At 60.3% G+C, this 12153-nt stretch overlaps 1 long non-coding RNA gene across 1 annotated transcript; it reads right to left on the reverse strand.

The window, feature by feature from the left end:
- Window positions 1-11090: 11090 nt before the first annotated feature.
- On the reverse strand, window positions 11091-11724 carry LOC116550755. Its single transcript, XR_004268567.1, has 2 exons — window positions 11631-11724; window positions 11091-11356 (listed from the first exon to the last, which is right to left on the reverse strand). It is a non-coding gene; the product is annotated as an uncharacterized LOC116550755 (long non-coding RNA).
- Window positions 11725-12153: the final 429 nt, after the last annotated feature.

Raw genomic sequence — 12153 nt, forward strand, 5'->3', positions numbered from 1 at the left:
GCCTGGCCTTGTCGGAGGTCATCTGAGCCCCCACGCCACCCAGCTACCATGCCCTGGCCCCCAGTGTGGTAGGGGCCATCAAAGCACATGTGCCTCCTGCTTTCGGGGGGCACTGCCTTGGGGGTGCGACTGCAATCATCAAGAAATTTACAAATATTCAGGATAAATTAACTGAGAACACAGAGCGCTAACCCGCCTGGCCACCGGCCCTCGCCCAGGGCGCGCTTCCGGCCCTGGCGCCCCTCTGCCTCACCTGGTTGGTGGAGTCATGGAAGCAGAAGAGGGCTGGTCCCCGCTTGGGGGTGTGCCGTGGAGACGCCAGCACATGCTGGACACCGGCACAGAACGCTCCTGGTGCCCCCCGTCTCCCGGGCTGTGTGTGAGAGTCAATGACAGAGCTGTATGCAGCATGAAAGAGACACCTTCCGTCACTGCCGCCTTGAAGGGCAGCCCAGACATGGACCATCTCGGGGGACAAGGGACTCGCTGATGGCAGAGGGCTTCACGCCACATGGGGTCCGGGGCCCACTGCAGGCTCCCTCCCCACCCAGCAGCAGCTCCTGGAGACTCTGATGGCCACACCCTTGCCCTCTGCTCCACTGCTGGGACCACCTTTGCTTCAAGGACTGTGGAAACCCGTGGAGAGGGGCACCCTGTCAACGCCAGTCACACCCCTTCTGCCCTGGAGAGCCGGGCTTTGGGCTCACTGTCTCCCCACTGGAAGCCTCGCTGGGGCCCTTGGGAGGCTCATGTCTCCCACATACAAGATTCTGGAGTGGTGGCGGAGGGGGTGGGGCTCCCTAGTATAAGGGGACAGAGAAGGCCGGGGGGCTCCTACAGGCAGCAGTGTTTGCTCTGCAGGGCCTGGAGGTTCAGGCAGGGAAGAGTGGATGCGGTTTAAAGGACAAGGATTCTGAGCACGCTGGGGCCAGGGCCCCACACCAAGTCGCCGGCTCCTCCCTCAGGGAGGGCAGAGCTATGAGGGTTTTGGGGCTGAGTCACTGGTGGGCTGGGGTGGAGGACAGGAAGGGGCCACAGGTGAGGATGCTTCGGGCCTGGCAGGCCTCCAGCCAGCCACAGCACAGAGCGAGGGAGTGTGGAGGGGCTGCTGGGTCACGGCAGACAGGGTGGAGGCCCTGGCTGTGTGGCGCCAGCAGGCATCACCCCAGAAGGTGCCAGAATAACCAGCAGAGGTGGCGTGGACCAGGATGGAGGGTGGAAGTGCGGAGGCAGTGGCGTGTGACCCTGGGTGGAGGTGCTGACGCCTGGCCGGCTGAGATGACCCTGCTGGAGCCTCACTGAGGCTAGATCCAGGAGCCTTGGGGAAGCCCGCCACGGGGAGCCCCAGCTCTCAAGGGGCAGCTCAGAGTGGCATGGGGCCCTCAGGCCACCCCAGGAGTGGATGTGGCCCTGATGTGTGGCTGCTGCGCCGTGAGGGGCTCCTGGTCCCGCCGGCCTCCCGGCTACCCAGAGCCCTGATGTCTCTGCAGCTGCCAAGCCTCCCCCAGGCTCCTGCTGGCAGGGCTGGGCTGCAGGAGCCTGGGATTCCCAGTGGGCGAGGAAGCCCAAGGGGGAACAGCGTGCTGGGTCACGAGACCAGTCAGGAGCGCTGCCGGGCCTGGAGTCCAGTGGGTGGGGCCTGGCAGGGAGTGGGCAGGGCGCTGCCAGCCCGAGGGCCACCGTGGAAGACCGTCTGGGTGGGGTTTCCACTGAGGCTCCCCACAGTGTTTTCACTCCCGTCAGGTTTCAGAGCGTGAACGTCCCCCGTGTCGTCTGCTGGGTTTCCTGCCAGAGGGTTTCTGAAAGACAGATGGCCGCAGCGGAAGCCGTCGGCGGCGTGTGGGCCCAGCAGTGACAGGGTGCGAATCGGCTTCGCCTCCCTCGGCGGCAGGCGGTCTCTCAGTTCTCCCTGAACCTCGAGTTCTCACTGTACCCTAGAAAGCAAAGCCCGAGCTCCTCAGTGCGCTGCCAGGGGAGTGGGCAGAGCCAGGTAGGTGTCTCCGTGAGCACCCACAGCTGTCCCTGTGCCTCCATAAGCGGGGAGGGGCGCTGAGCCCCACCCGGGCGGCCTCCCCACCCAGGCCTTGCTGAAAGGGTACTTTGTATGGAACCTGAACCTGGCCTGACTTTGCCTCCATGGTTTTCGGACTGACAGGCTGGGAACGGCACAGCGGGAGGGCCGGCTGAATTCCCCCCTCGCTCGGTCCACGGGGCTGTGCTGACAGGAGCTGTGACCGCTGGGTCCTCCGTGGAGAAAACCAATAGCAAGTTGGAGCGAGTCCTCAGGGTTCATGCAACACTCTGCACCCAGAAGGAACTTTCTGGAAATGCAATACATCCCTGCAAAGTGGGACTCGGGAACTCTTCCCTGTCACTGTGCAGAAGGTGGGGTCTTGAGGGGAGAAGATCAGGGGCTGGGAGCCCGCCCAGGCCCGGGTCGCCCCTCAGGGCTGAGGAGCCCCAGTCTGGTGCCCACGGTCGCTGTGGCCAGGCTCAGGGTCGCCACACCCTGCCTGGCCGTGCATTGGCCCACGTGGGCCGTAGCCAGGGCCTGGTTGCTGCCGGCCCCAGCGTGGCCCGGAGGCCAGTCCTGCACTGGCCGGTGTTGACACGCTGGCTGGCTCAAGTTGATGCTTGTCAAAGCCATTGTGGAAGGAACAGCTTTCAAAATAGAGCCCAAGAAGACGTGGGCTTCCGCTGCGAGAGCCGGGGCGCTGGCGGGCTGCCCAGGGCACCTCCTCTCTCTGCGGCGGGTGTGGAGCTCCACAAGCAGCTCCTGGCTGCTGCGGGGCTGTGTGACTTTCCCTTTGTTAAGTGGGAAGCGCTGGAGAAAGGGGCTGAAGGGGACACCCGAGCGCCCGGCCTGGGGGAGGAGGCCCGGACGGAGACATGGGTTCGTTCCTAATGTGTCCTGAGGACAAGCGCACAGAGCTGGCTGTGGCTGCGGATGGGCCTGGGAGCGCCCTCGCTAGCAATGAAACAGGTGGGCTGCAGGGGCAGAGCGCAGTGGACCTTCTGCCTAGGTGGGAGGGGCTGCTGTGTGGCTCCGGCCCCAGGGGTCCTCACCCCAGCCCCTCAGCCAGCCTCTCCGCAGTGGCAGTTTCTCTTCCTGCCAAGACCTGGGTCAGAGCCCGCACCCATCCCTGCGCACTGCGGAGACAAAACCCACTGTGGAGACAAAACCCACAACCAGATACGTGCACAGGAAGGGCCAGGGCCTGCCACCTGCACACGAGACCCTGAGGGTGAAGTTCGCTCCTTGCTCCTCTGGTCCTGTGCGCTCCAGGGCCTCTGCCTGGTGTGGAAATGCCGATTCTTCCCTGTCTGCCTAAGACAGTGTGATTTTCACTCCAGCAGAGGCTGTCCTGTGGGGTCCCCCCACCCTCGATACTGTTAGGGGCCACGTGTGTCCCCCAGATCTCGGTGTTTCAGCCCTAAGCCCCAGTGCCTCACCTGGAGAAGTGGTTAGGGTAACATGAGGCAAGCAGGGTGGCCCTGGCCCAGTCTGCCCGGGGCCTCACACGGAGAGGAGATGAGGACAAGACCTACACAGAGGACGGCCTTGTGAGGATCGCAGCAGGGGACAGCCAAGGAGAGAGGCCTCAGGAGCCAAGGGTGCTGCACCCTGACCCTGGATTCCACCTCCTGAATTGGGAGAGAGCCCCTAGGCTGTGGGACTTATTACAGTGACCCCAAAACCCACAGGATAGTCACAGCTCATTACAGCTGACAAAGTGAGTTCCCTCCTTAGACATGTTCTTCCCAGCACTCTGGTGAGGTGGGGGCTGGCATGTCACCTCCACTCTAGATGAAGAGGACACATCAGGCAGGATGGGCTTGGCCACGCTGCAGTCACAAACAGCCCCCAGCGTGGCCTGGGCTACGGCCCGAGTTCATTGCCTGCACTTCGGGGTGGGACCCCAATCGCCCCTGTTCCAGCCACAGCACCTGGCGTGGCTCCCTCCTCACCAGGGCCTATGACTATGGCGGATTGGAGGAGGAGATGCTGGGTGGTGACACTGCAGAGACTGAGGATGTGGCTGGAGGAGGAGAAGCCCCATTTCTCTTCGAGAGCCCTGTGGGGTGAGGCCAAGGCACACAGGTGCTTGTGCAGGAAGGAGCTGCACTCTGCCAGGTATGGAGGCTTCCTGCCTACACCCCCTGGTGAGCAGTGGCCCTGCCACGCAGGCCTCTCACCCTGTGGCTGCCACGTGGCTCTCTGGAGGGGCCTCCAGGTGTGTCTGGGAAGCCCTGCTCAGCCTGGCCCCAGTGGAGTCTCTGCAGCCAATCAGCACACAGCAGCGGCGGTCACGGTGCACCTGTGGCCCTGAGAGGCTGTGAGCGCACGACAGGAGGTCTGGGGTCCTGGCAGCTTGCAGGGCCAGCTGTGCCTCCAGCGACATCCACATCACCTCTCATGCCGAGCACAGCAGGGACCCCGGAGCCAAGCGCAGGAGGAGGAAACCTTTCCTTCCAGGCCTCCATGCCTGGCCTAGCACTTCGTGTCTAGGGATGAATTTAACCTGCACAGTGGCCTCTGGAGCGGGCAATGCCACCGTCCAGCTCTGTAGATGAAGAACGTGGTGGGCAACAGAGTTAGGAAGCAGTGAGCCTTTGAGCAGAGAACGGGGCTGGCTGTGGCTGCCCTCTGTTGAATGCTGTCCCCACAGAAAGATCTGTCCACGTCCCAGAACCTGTAGAGGTGACCGTATTTGTGAAAAGGGTCTTTGCAGATACAATCAGCTCAAGACCTGGCAGCACGATCGTCCTGGGCTGTCAGGGGGCACCCCAGCACCTGATGTGAAGGGCAAGTGCCTTCCTTAAAAGAAGGAAGAGAAAACCCAGGGAGAGCCACATGGAGAGGGGCGAAGGCCACGGGAGGACCAGGCAGGGGCTGGAGGGAGGTGGCCACAAGCTGAGGAATGCCTGGGCCACCAGAAGCTGCCGGAGACAAGGAAGATCCCCTTGAGAGCCTCCAGAGGGAGCGCAGCCCCGCCCACAGCTTAATTTGGGGCTCTGGCCCCCAGAGCTTAAGGGAATCAGTACCTGTTGTTGAGGCTGCCTGGTTTGTTGCGGGAGCTCCAGGACACACGCCTGCTTGGCCATGTTGCCCAGGTGGGTTATGGTTGAGTGTCCAGTGTTCCAGCCCCAGCGTCTGCTTTCCTGACCTCATAGGAGGCTGACGCCAGGAAGTCTGCCCACAGCAGCCTCACTCTTTCTGGATTCCAGTGCGTCCTGGGTGCTCTGCGCACAAGAATGCTGCCGGCTCCCACCCCCAGCATCTCAGGGCTGGGAGGTGACATCAGCCGCAAGCAGGGGCCCCACTCTCAGCTGCAGCATGGTTGAGAGTTGGTGCCGGCCAGGTGCATTGGCTCATGCCTGTAATCCTGGTGCTTCAGGAAGCTGAGGTGGGAGGCTGGCTTGAACCCAGGAGTTCAAGGCCACAGTGAGCTATGCTCACGCCACTGCACTCCAGCCTGGGCGAAAGTGAGACCGTCTCTATAAAACAGAGAGACAGCGAGTTAGCGCCACACAACTGGCCCTCGGTGTGTTTCACCTGTCCATCACTGCTGCCCCAAGGAACTGAGTGAGCAAATGTGCACCTGTCTGCTCACCTGCCTAAGATGTAACGTTTCTTAAAGCAGGGTCCACCCAGTGTCTTCCTGTCCCACAGGCACCTGGCATGCTGGGCCCTGTCACCCCAAACCAACGTGACTCGGGGTACATAAGTGAGCACTGGCTGGCCACATCTTGTTTAAAGGAGTCCCTTAGGGGAATCACTATGCAAAGAAAAGAACCCTCAGTAACTTGCTTTTAGTTAAATGTGGACTTCACCTTATCAGGCTTTTTTAAGGTGGATTTGCGGGAAGCTGGGGTGGTGGCACGTGGAGGAGGTGACGGTGCTGGTGGGATTCTCCGCAGGCGTTCCTGGGCCAGGCAGAGGCTCTGGTGGGGAGCGCTGTGGCTCCAGGCCCTGACCCGGCTCCCACTGGGCGGCTGTGGCAGGGAAGAGCCATTTTTCATGGTAGGTGGTAGCTTCACACCACCCTGAGTGCCAGTACGTCCCATGGTCCTTTCTGCTGATGGAATCAGCCGTCAGGCCAGCCCAGGTGACTTCCGACCTAATCTAAACAAGGTGGGGTTGGTGGACTCAACTCTCACGAAGACAGACATGGCAACGTCAGGTGCGGCTGGGTGAGGCGGGGGTGGGCGGGGGCTGACAGCTCTGCCCCCGCTCTGCTGGCATGTCTGCCCCGAGCTCACGTGGCCCTTCCGGGCATCATTTCTTCACTTGGTTGTGCCAAGCAGCAGGGGCGAGGCTGTCCAGTTCTCACGCCCTGGCCTCCTCAGGCAGCCTGGGCTCCCGCTCCTGTGCTCGGAGCACCCTCCACCAGGTACGTCCAGTCCCAGGCACATGGCTTGGGTGACAGAGTTTATTTGGGGTGACCCCTGCAAGCCCAGTGGGAAATCGGGGTAGAGGGAGAGGGCAGGGCTGAGCAGCCACGTGAATGAGCGGTGCCTGGGGGGGGCCTCCTCTGTGGTGGCGGCCAAGGGGAGCCCCGGGTCCTCTCCCTGTTGGCTGGGCCTGTTGTGGACACGAGCACTCAGGATTCCGACTGGCTGAGCACAGAGTCCCAGGGCACCCTCAGGCAGGGGCAGGTGGGCTTGGGCCAAAGAGAAACCACTTTCTCCCTAGGGGACACAGCGGCCAGCCACCGGGGCCGGAGTGGAGGGCCAGGCTGCGCTTGGCCTCACGACACTCTGGCGTTTGCTCAAGCTCAAGGCTGGCGTGTAGGAGGGTGCTGTGAGCACCTCCTGATCTGGGACAAGGCCAGTGAGGCGAGCAGGGTGCCCCGGGGCCATGTGGACTCTTGGCCGGGTGGTGCCAGGGTGTGCCTGGATTTGAGAGTAGGTGGTCAGGGGTAGCCAGCCGCTGGAAGTCTGCACAGGGACCATGGAGCCAGGGTGACTGGGCTTCAGCCTCAGCAGCGGCACAACACCCAGAAGCAGGGGCCCTTGAAGACCCAGCCCTGCTCTCCGGGCAGCGGGCGCCTGGCTCCGGCGCCTCCCCTTGCTCAGTGCGAGGCTGAGTGTCTCCCAAGTCTGGGCACCCCCCAGACTGGTGCCCACCTGGCCACCTTGGGCCCTGCTTTGGCCTCTGCCCACTCTGTGCTGGCTGTCATTCTGCCCCAGACCCCACCCCTCTCACTTCCAGCCTGGGCCCCGCCCTGGCCTCCCATCACCTCCCTCCTGGGTGAAGCCTTGGCGAGGGTCTCTGGCCTGGGCTCTGATCCTGGGACATGGTCCTGGACCTGCAGGGCAAGGCCACAGCTTCCGCTGCTGGCAGGCCTCAGATTTCCCCAGAGGGAAGACGGTCGGACTGGCCCAGACCCGCTTTCCAAGAGAGGTCATAGTCAGGAGCCGTCCAGGGTCCTCTGCCTGGCGGGGGCAGGACCGCAGGCTAGGCAGAGACAGCAGGCAGGGGCCCTCCCTCCACACAGGCCCCTGCTTCGTGGGGCTCCGGGGGTCTGCCTTACCAGGCTCCTGTGCTACCTTGGCGGGGAGCAGCTGGGCCCGGGGCTCAGGGCTGCCATGTCCGCCGCGTGGTCTGGGGCTGAGCTATCATGGAGCAACTAAGAGTCCACATGTTTGTAATTTGGCGACAATTCTGCCTTCCTGTAAGTTTATTGTATTTAGTAAATGAGATTTAATTTTCTTCTTGTGTAGACTTTTCGAATAACTGCAAATCAAAAAACAGCTTACAGGCCCTTAGCAGCCACCCTGGCCTCCCTGGCCCCGGCACCAGGCCCTCGGCGCACACACACGCCAGCACTCACCCGCACACGCAGTGGGCACGTCACACACACATCCACACACCTGCCTCTGCCACCCCCATGCACCCCGTCGAGGCCGCTCCCTCTCAGGTCCCCCCACCCCTGCCCACCACCTTGTCCTTTCCCACTTCCCTTCCCGGCACCAGCATTTGGCATTCGCCACAGGCCCGACGGCTGGTGTGACAGGAGCCCTGCCAGCGCCATGGGCCGACGCCTGTGTAAGCACGGCTGTTCCACTCACACAGGAGCTGCCTCTGGCCTGCTGGACACTTCCTGCCTGGAAGACCACAGACCTGGGGCCGCTAGGATGAGAGGATGGTGGGTCACTGGCCATCAGCAGGCTCGAGGGGGCCCCTCGCTGCACCCAGGCGGCTAGGGCTGGGGCCCCGCCGACCACTGGGAGAACTCGCCCTGTATCCCTGCTTCCGTGCTTGGGAGAGGCAGGATGTAGGCAGCCACCTCCCAGACTCTAGCCAAGGTCCCGGATGTTGGGGAGGCCACCCATCAGGTGAGTGTGTATGAGATGTGGGGCCATGGGGGCACCCCACGGAGACACCAGCTTGTCCTGCCGTGTTCTCTGTGTGCTGGAGTGGGGGTGGCTGCAGGTGTGGCTGCTTCCCCTGCCTCACCTGGCTCTCAGGTGCTCACAGTCATGTAGGTCTGTTCTCCAGATCCTGGGGGTACAGGGCAGTGGCAGTGCAGTGGCCCTGGCGGCTTCATGCTCCTGGCACGGCTCCAGGGGCTGCCATGGTGACAGCACCTGTCAGGGCACCGCTCTGTGCCCGAGTCTCCCAGGAGGCCCACCTGGAGTCTGCAGCCCGTCCTGGGTCCTGCGACTCTGCTTCCCTGCATTAAATCCCTTCCTGCTCAGAGCCCCTGAGACCACTTTGCCTTGCTCGGCCGTCTGTCACTAACCCTCGAGCTTGTGGTGCTGCTGAGGGCTAGTGCCTGGAGGAACCAGCTGGGAGGGAGGGCAGAGGAAGTGCTGCCTGGGGAACTGGAGGGTCTCCATTCTGTCCCCCGAAGTACCTGGAGTGGGTAATGCTTCCAGGGGAGTGGGGGTGACCAGAGGGTGGAGGAGTATCTGGGACAGCTCCCTGGGGTGGTTCCCTTGTGAGTGTCTGTGGGGGGATATCGCTGTCACATCACCTTCCGGGATGTCCATTCTACTTCAATGCCAAGTTTAAGTACACAGTGCCTGACCCACGCCCTCTGTGTGCAGCTGGGTGAGGTCATCTATCCACCCCTCCAGGTCACCACAACCCATCCCTTCCCAGCCCATTTGCAACTTGATTGAAATGCCCCAAGTGCTCCACAAAGTAGCTGCACAGCCCTGTACTCCAAGGGGTCAGGAGGCTTGGCCAGAGTTGAGCTTAAAGGAGACCACACACGTCACACACACAGACCCACCCCCACAGACACATGTGCACACACGGACCCACCCCCACACACATGTGCACACACGGACCCACCCCCACACACATGTGCACACACGGACCCACCCCCACAGACACACGTGCACACACTGACCCACCCCACAGACACACGTGCACACACGGACCCACCCACACAGACACACGTGCACACACGGACCCACCCCCACAGACACACGTGCACACACGGACCCACCCAGACACATGTGCACACACGGACCCACCCACACAGACACATGTGCACACACGGACTCACCCCCACAGACACGTGCACACACGGACCCACCCACACAGACACATGTGCACACATGGACCCACCCCCACAGACACATGTGCACACATGGACCCACCCCCACAGACACATGTGCACACACGGACCCACCCCCACAGACACATGTGCACACATGGACCCACCCACACAAACACATGTACACACAAACTCATACATGCAAACACAAGCACTCACAAAATCACACACGTGCACACACACTTGTGCACACACTAACTTATACACAAGAGTACATGCCTGCATTCACCTGACAGCACACACACACACACACACACACACGCATACAGCAAACACACAAGCATACACCCATGCATGGCCACGTACACAAAGCAAATATCTGCATGTAACCGAATACATAGGTGTGCACAGGAAAACATAAAAATACACATACACACTTGCAGACACGCACACTTGCATGTAGTGCACACAAGCATACACTCAAACGTGCACACACAGGCAAGCAAACGCACGTGCAGGCACGCACGGAGAGATGGGGGCTCTTTGCTTGGAAATAATTTGTTCACTAATTAAATCACCCATCAGCTCCTTTGACACGTGTGCCGTGTGAGCCTCCTTCATGCCAGGGTGAGTTCCGAGTGCTGAAGCTGTCACAGGAAACAGCACCGTCCTGGGAACAACAGCCTTGAAGACTGCACGGCTTCCTTGTCTTGCCCTGGCCAGAGGCGGGGCCCTGGTTAGCACAGGGTTTTCTCAGATGAAGTTCCAAAGTTTCCCCATAAAAGGAGTTACCCGGAGCTAGCGACACCCACCACATCCTTCCAGGCCTGGCTCCCCTGGACCAAAAGCAGTGGAGTGGGCAGGCGAGGTCTGTGCAGGGGATAGGGTGCCCTCCCCACGCAGGGGAGGTGCTCTGTTCTTCCCACCCTGGGGCTCCGTTACTGGAATCCAGCCCCACCCCACTCCATGGAGCCCAACCGTGCCTCTGTCGCCCTCCTGCTCATCCTTTCAAACTGTTGAGGGCTTGATGGCTGTAGCAAGGCCTGTCCCCTCAAGGGCTCCCCCACCCGACCTGCATGCCAGGGTTTACTTCAGCCTCATCTGGGAAGGGAACATCCCTCGGGAGGTCCCTGGAGTACACAGGAAATGAAGAAGAGGGAAACTGAGACTGAGGCTGCTGTGATTGGCCCAGGGGTCCTGAGTTGGAAGATGACAAATAAACCCCTCCTTAGGGTCTGGATTCTGCTTCTACAGCCGTGACCATGTGGCGCAGGAGCTGGGGTGGGGGGCACCCAGCAGGATGGGGACCCTCACCGTCTGGGGACTGAGGGCCAGGAAGCCCACTGAGCACTCAGGGTGCTCCACCCTGCCTGGAGAGAGGGCGGCCGGCAGTGCCTGTCTCTGGCAGGGTTCAGGCCACCCATTGTATTTGCCTTTAGTTGACAGCCTGGTGAAAAGGTTATTGAGTTCAAAGTTACATTCCTTATCACATTTGTAAGATGGCGTGGGGACTCAAAACTGCACCTGGACTAGTGACCCTCAGCATTCTGTCCCATCATTGCACAACCACAGTACTTTTGTCTCCCTGCTGGCCTTTTATTAGGTGCGGCCACGGGCTCTTTGCTTTCTCATTCACCGATGACGTCTGTACTAACGCTGACATGCTTTCGAATGCCAATTTGTTGACTGAAGTACTAGCCACGGGTTTTCTTGTTGTTGTTGCTCACACCCAGAGAATGTGGCCTGGCAATCTGCTCCTGGTGGGCGTTATGATGCAATGATGCTATACGGCAGGTGTGCTCCAGGAATGACACACTCATAAAACAGCGTTTATGAGCCTCCTGTAAAAACCCACAGAGACAAATCGCTAAGGAACAAACATGTGGAAGAAAGACGTAAAGCATTCATACCTTTAATATATAAAGAGTTCTCAGAATAAATAAGAAAAGCATTTCCCTACTGGGGGTCCATCTTTTGATTTTGCCCATGCAAATGAGCCTGTGGCTCCTTCATTTGTCATAGCTCCCAGGAACCATCCCCTCCTGCCCTTAGTCCAGATGGTTTGGGTGTGCTGACCTATATTCTTCACCTTCAGAGATTAAACATGACATAAACCTGGCAACGAAGGGCCTCCCTGGGACAGTGGCTGGAACTATCAGGGAAAACATATGCTTTTTCTGTAGACTGTGAGCTGGTGAGATGTTGGCTGCCTGTCTCAGTCTGGTTTATGTATCTATAACAAAATATCACAGTCTGAGTAATCTATAACGAACAGAGATGCATTGGTTCATGACTCCGGTGGCTGGGAAGTCCAAGAGCAGGGCCTTCTTGCTGTGGCTTCCCAAGGTGGAAGGCAGAAGGGCAAGACAGAATGAGAAAGTGAGAGAATACACACACACACACACACACACACACACACAGAGAGAGAGAGAGAGAGACAGAGAGAGAGCAAGTGCAAGATGGAGCCAACCCGTCCTTTTATAAGGAAGGCACTCTTGAGATAATGGCATTAATTGCCCTCATCCCACTGGTGAGGGTTGTGCCCCAAACATCTCCCATTAGGTCCCACCCCCCAACACCACCTTGCTGGGGATCAAGCTTCCAGCACATGAACTTTGGGGGACACTTTAAAACCACA

Source organism: Sapajus apella, unplaced genomic scaffold (genome assembly GCF_009761245.1).
Source record: "Sapajus apella isolate SASKATOON/1434 unplaced genomic scaffold, GSC_monkey_1.0 scaffold8, whole genome shotgun sequence".
Taxonomy (NCBI): Eukaryota; Metazoa; Chordata; class Mammalia; order Primates; family Cebidae; genus Sapajus; species Sapajus apella.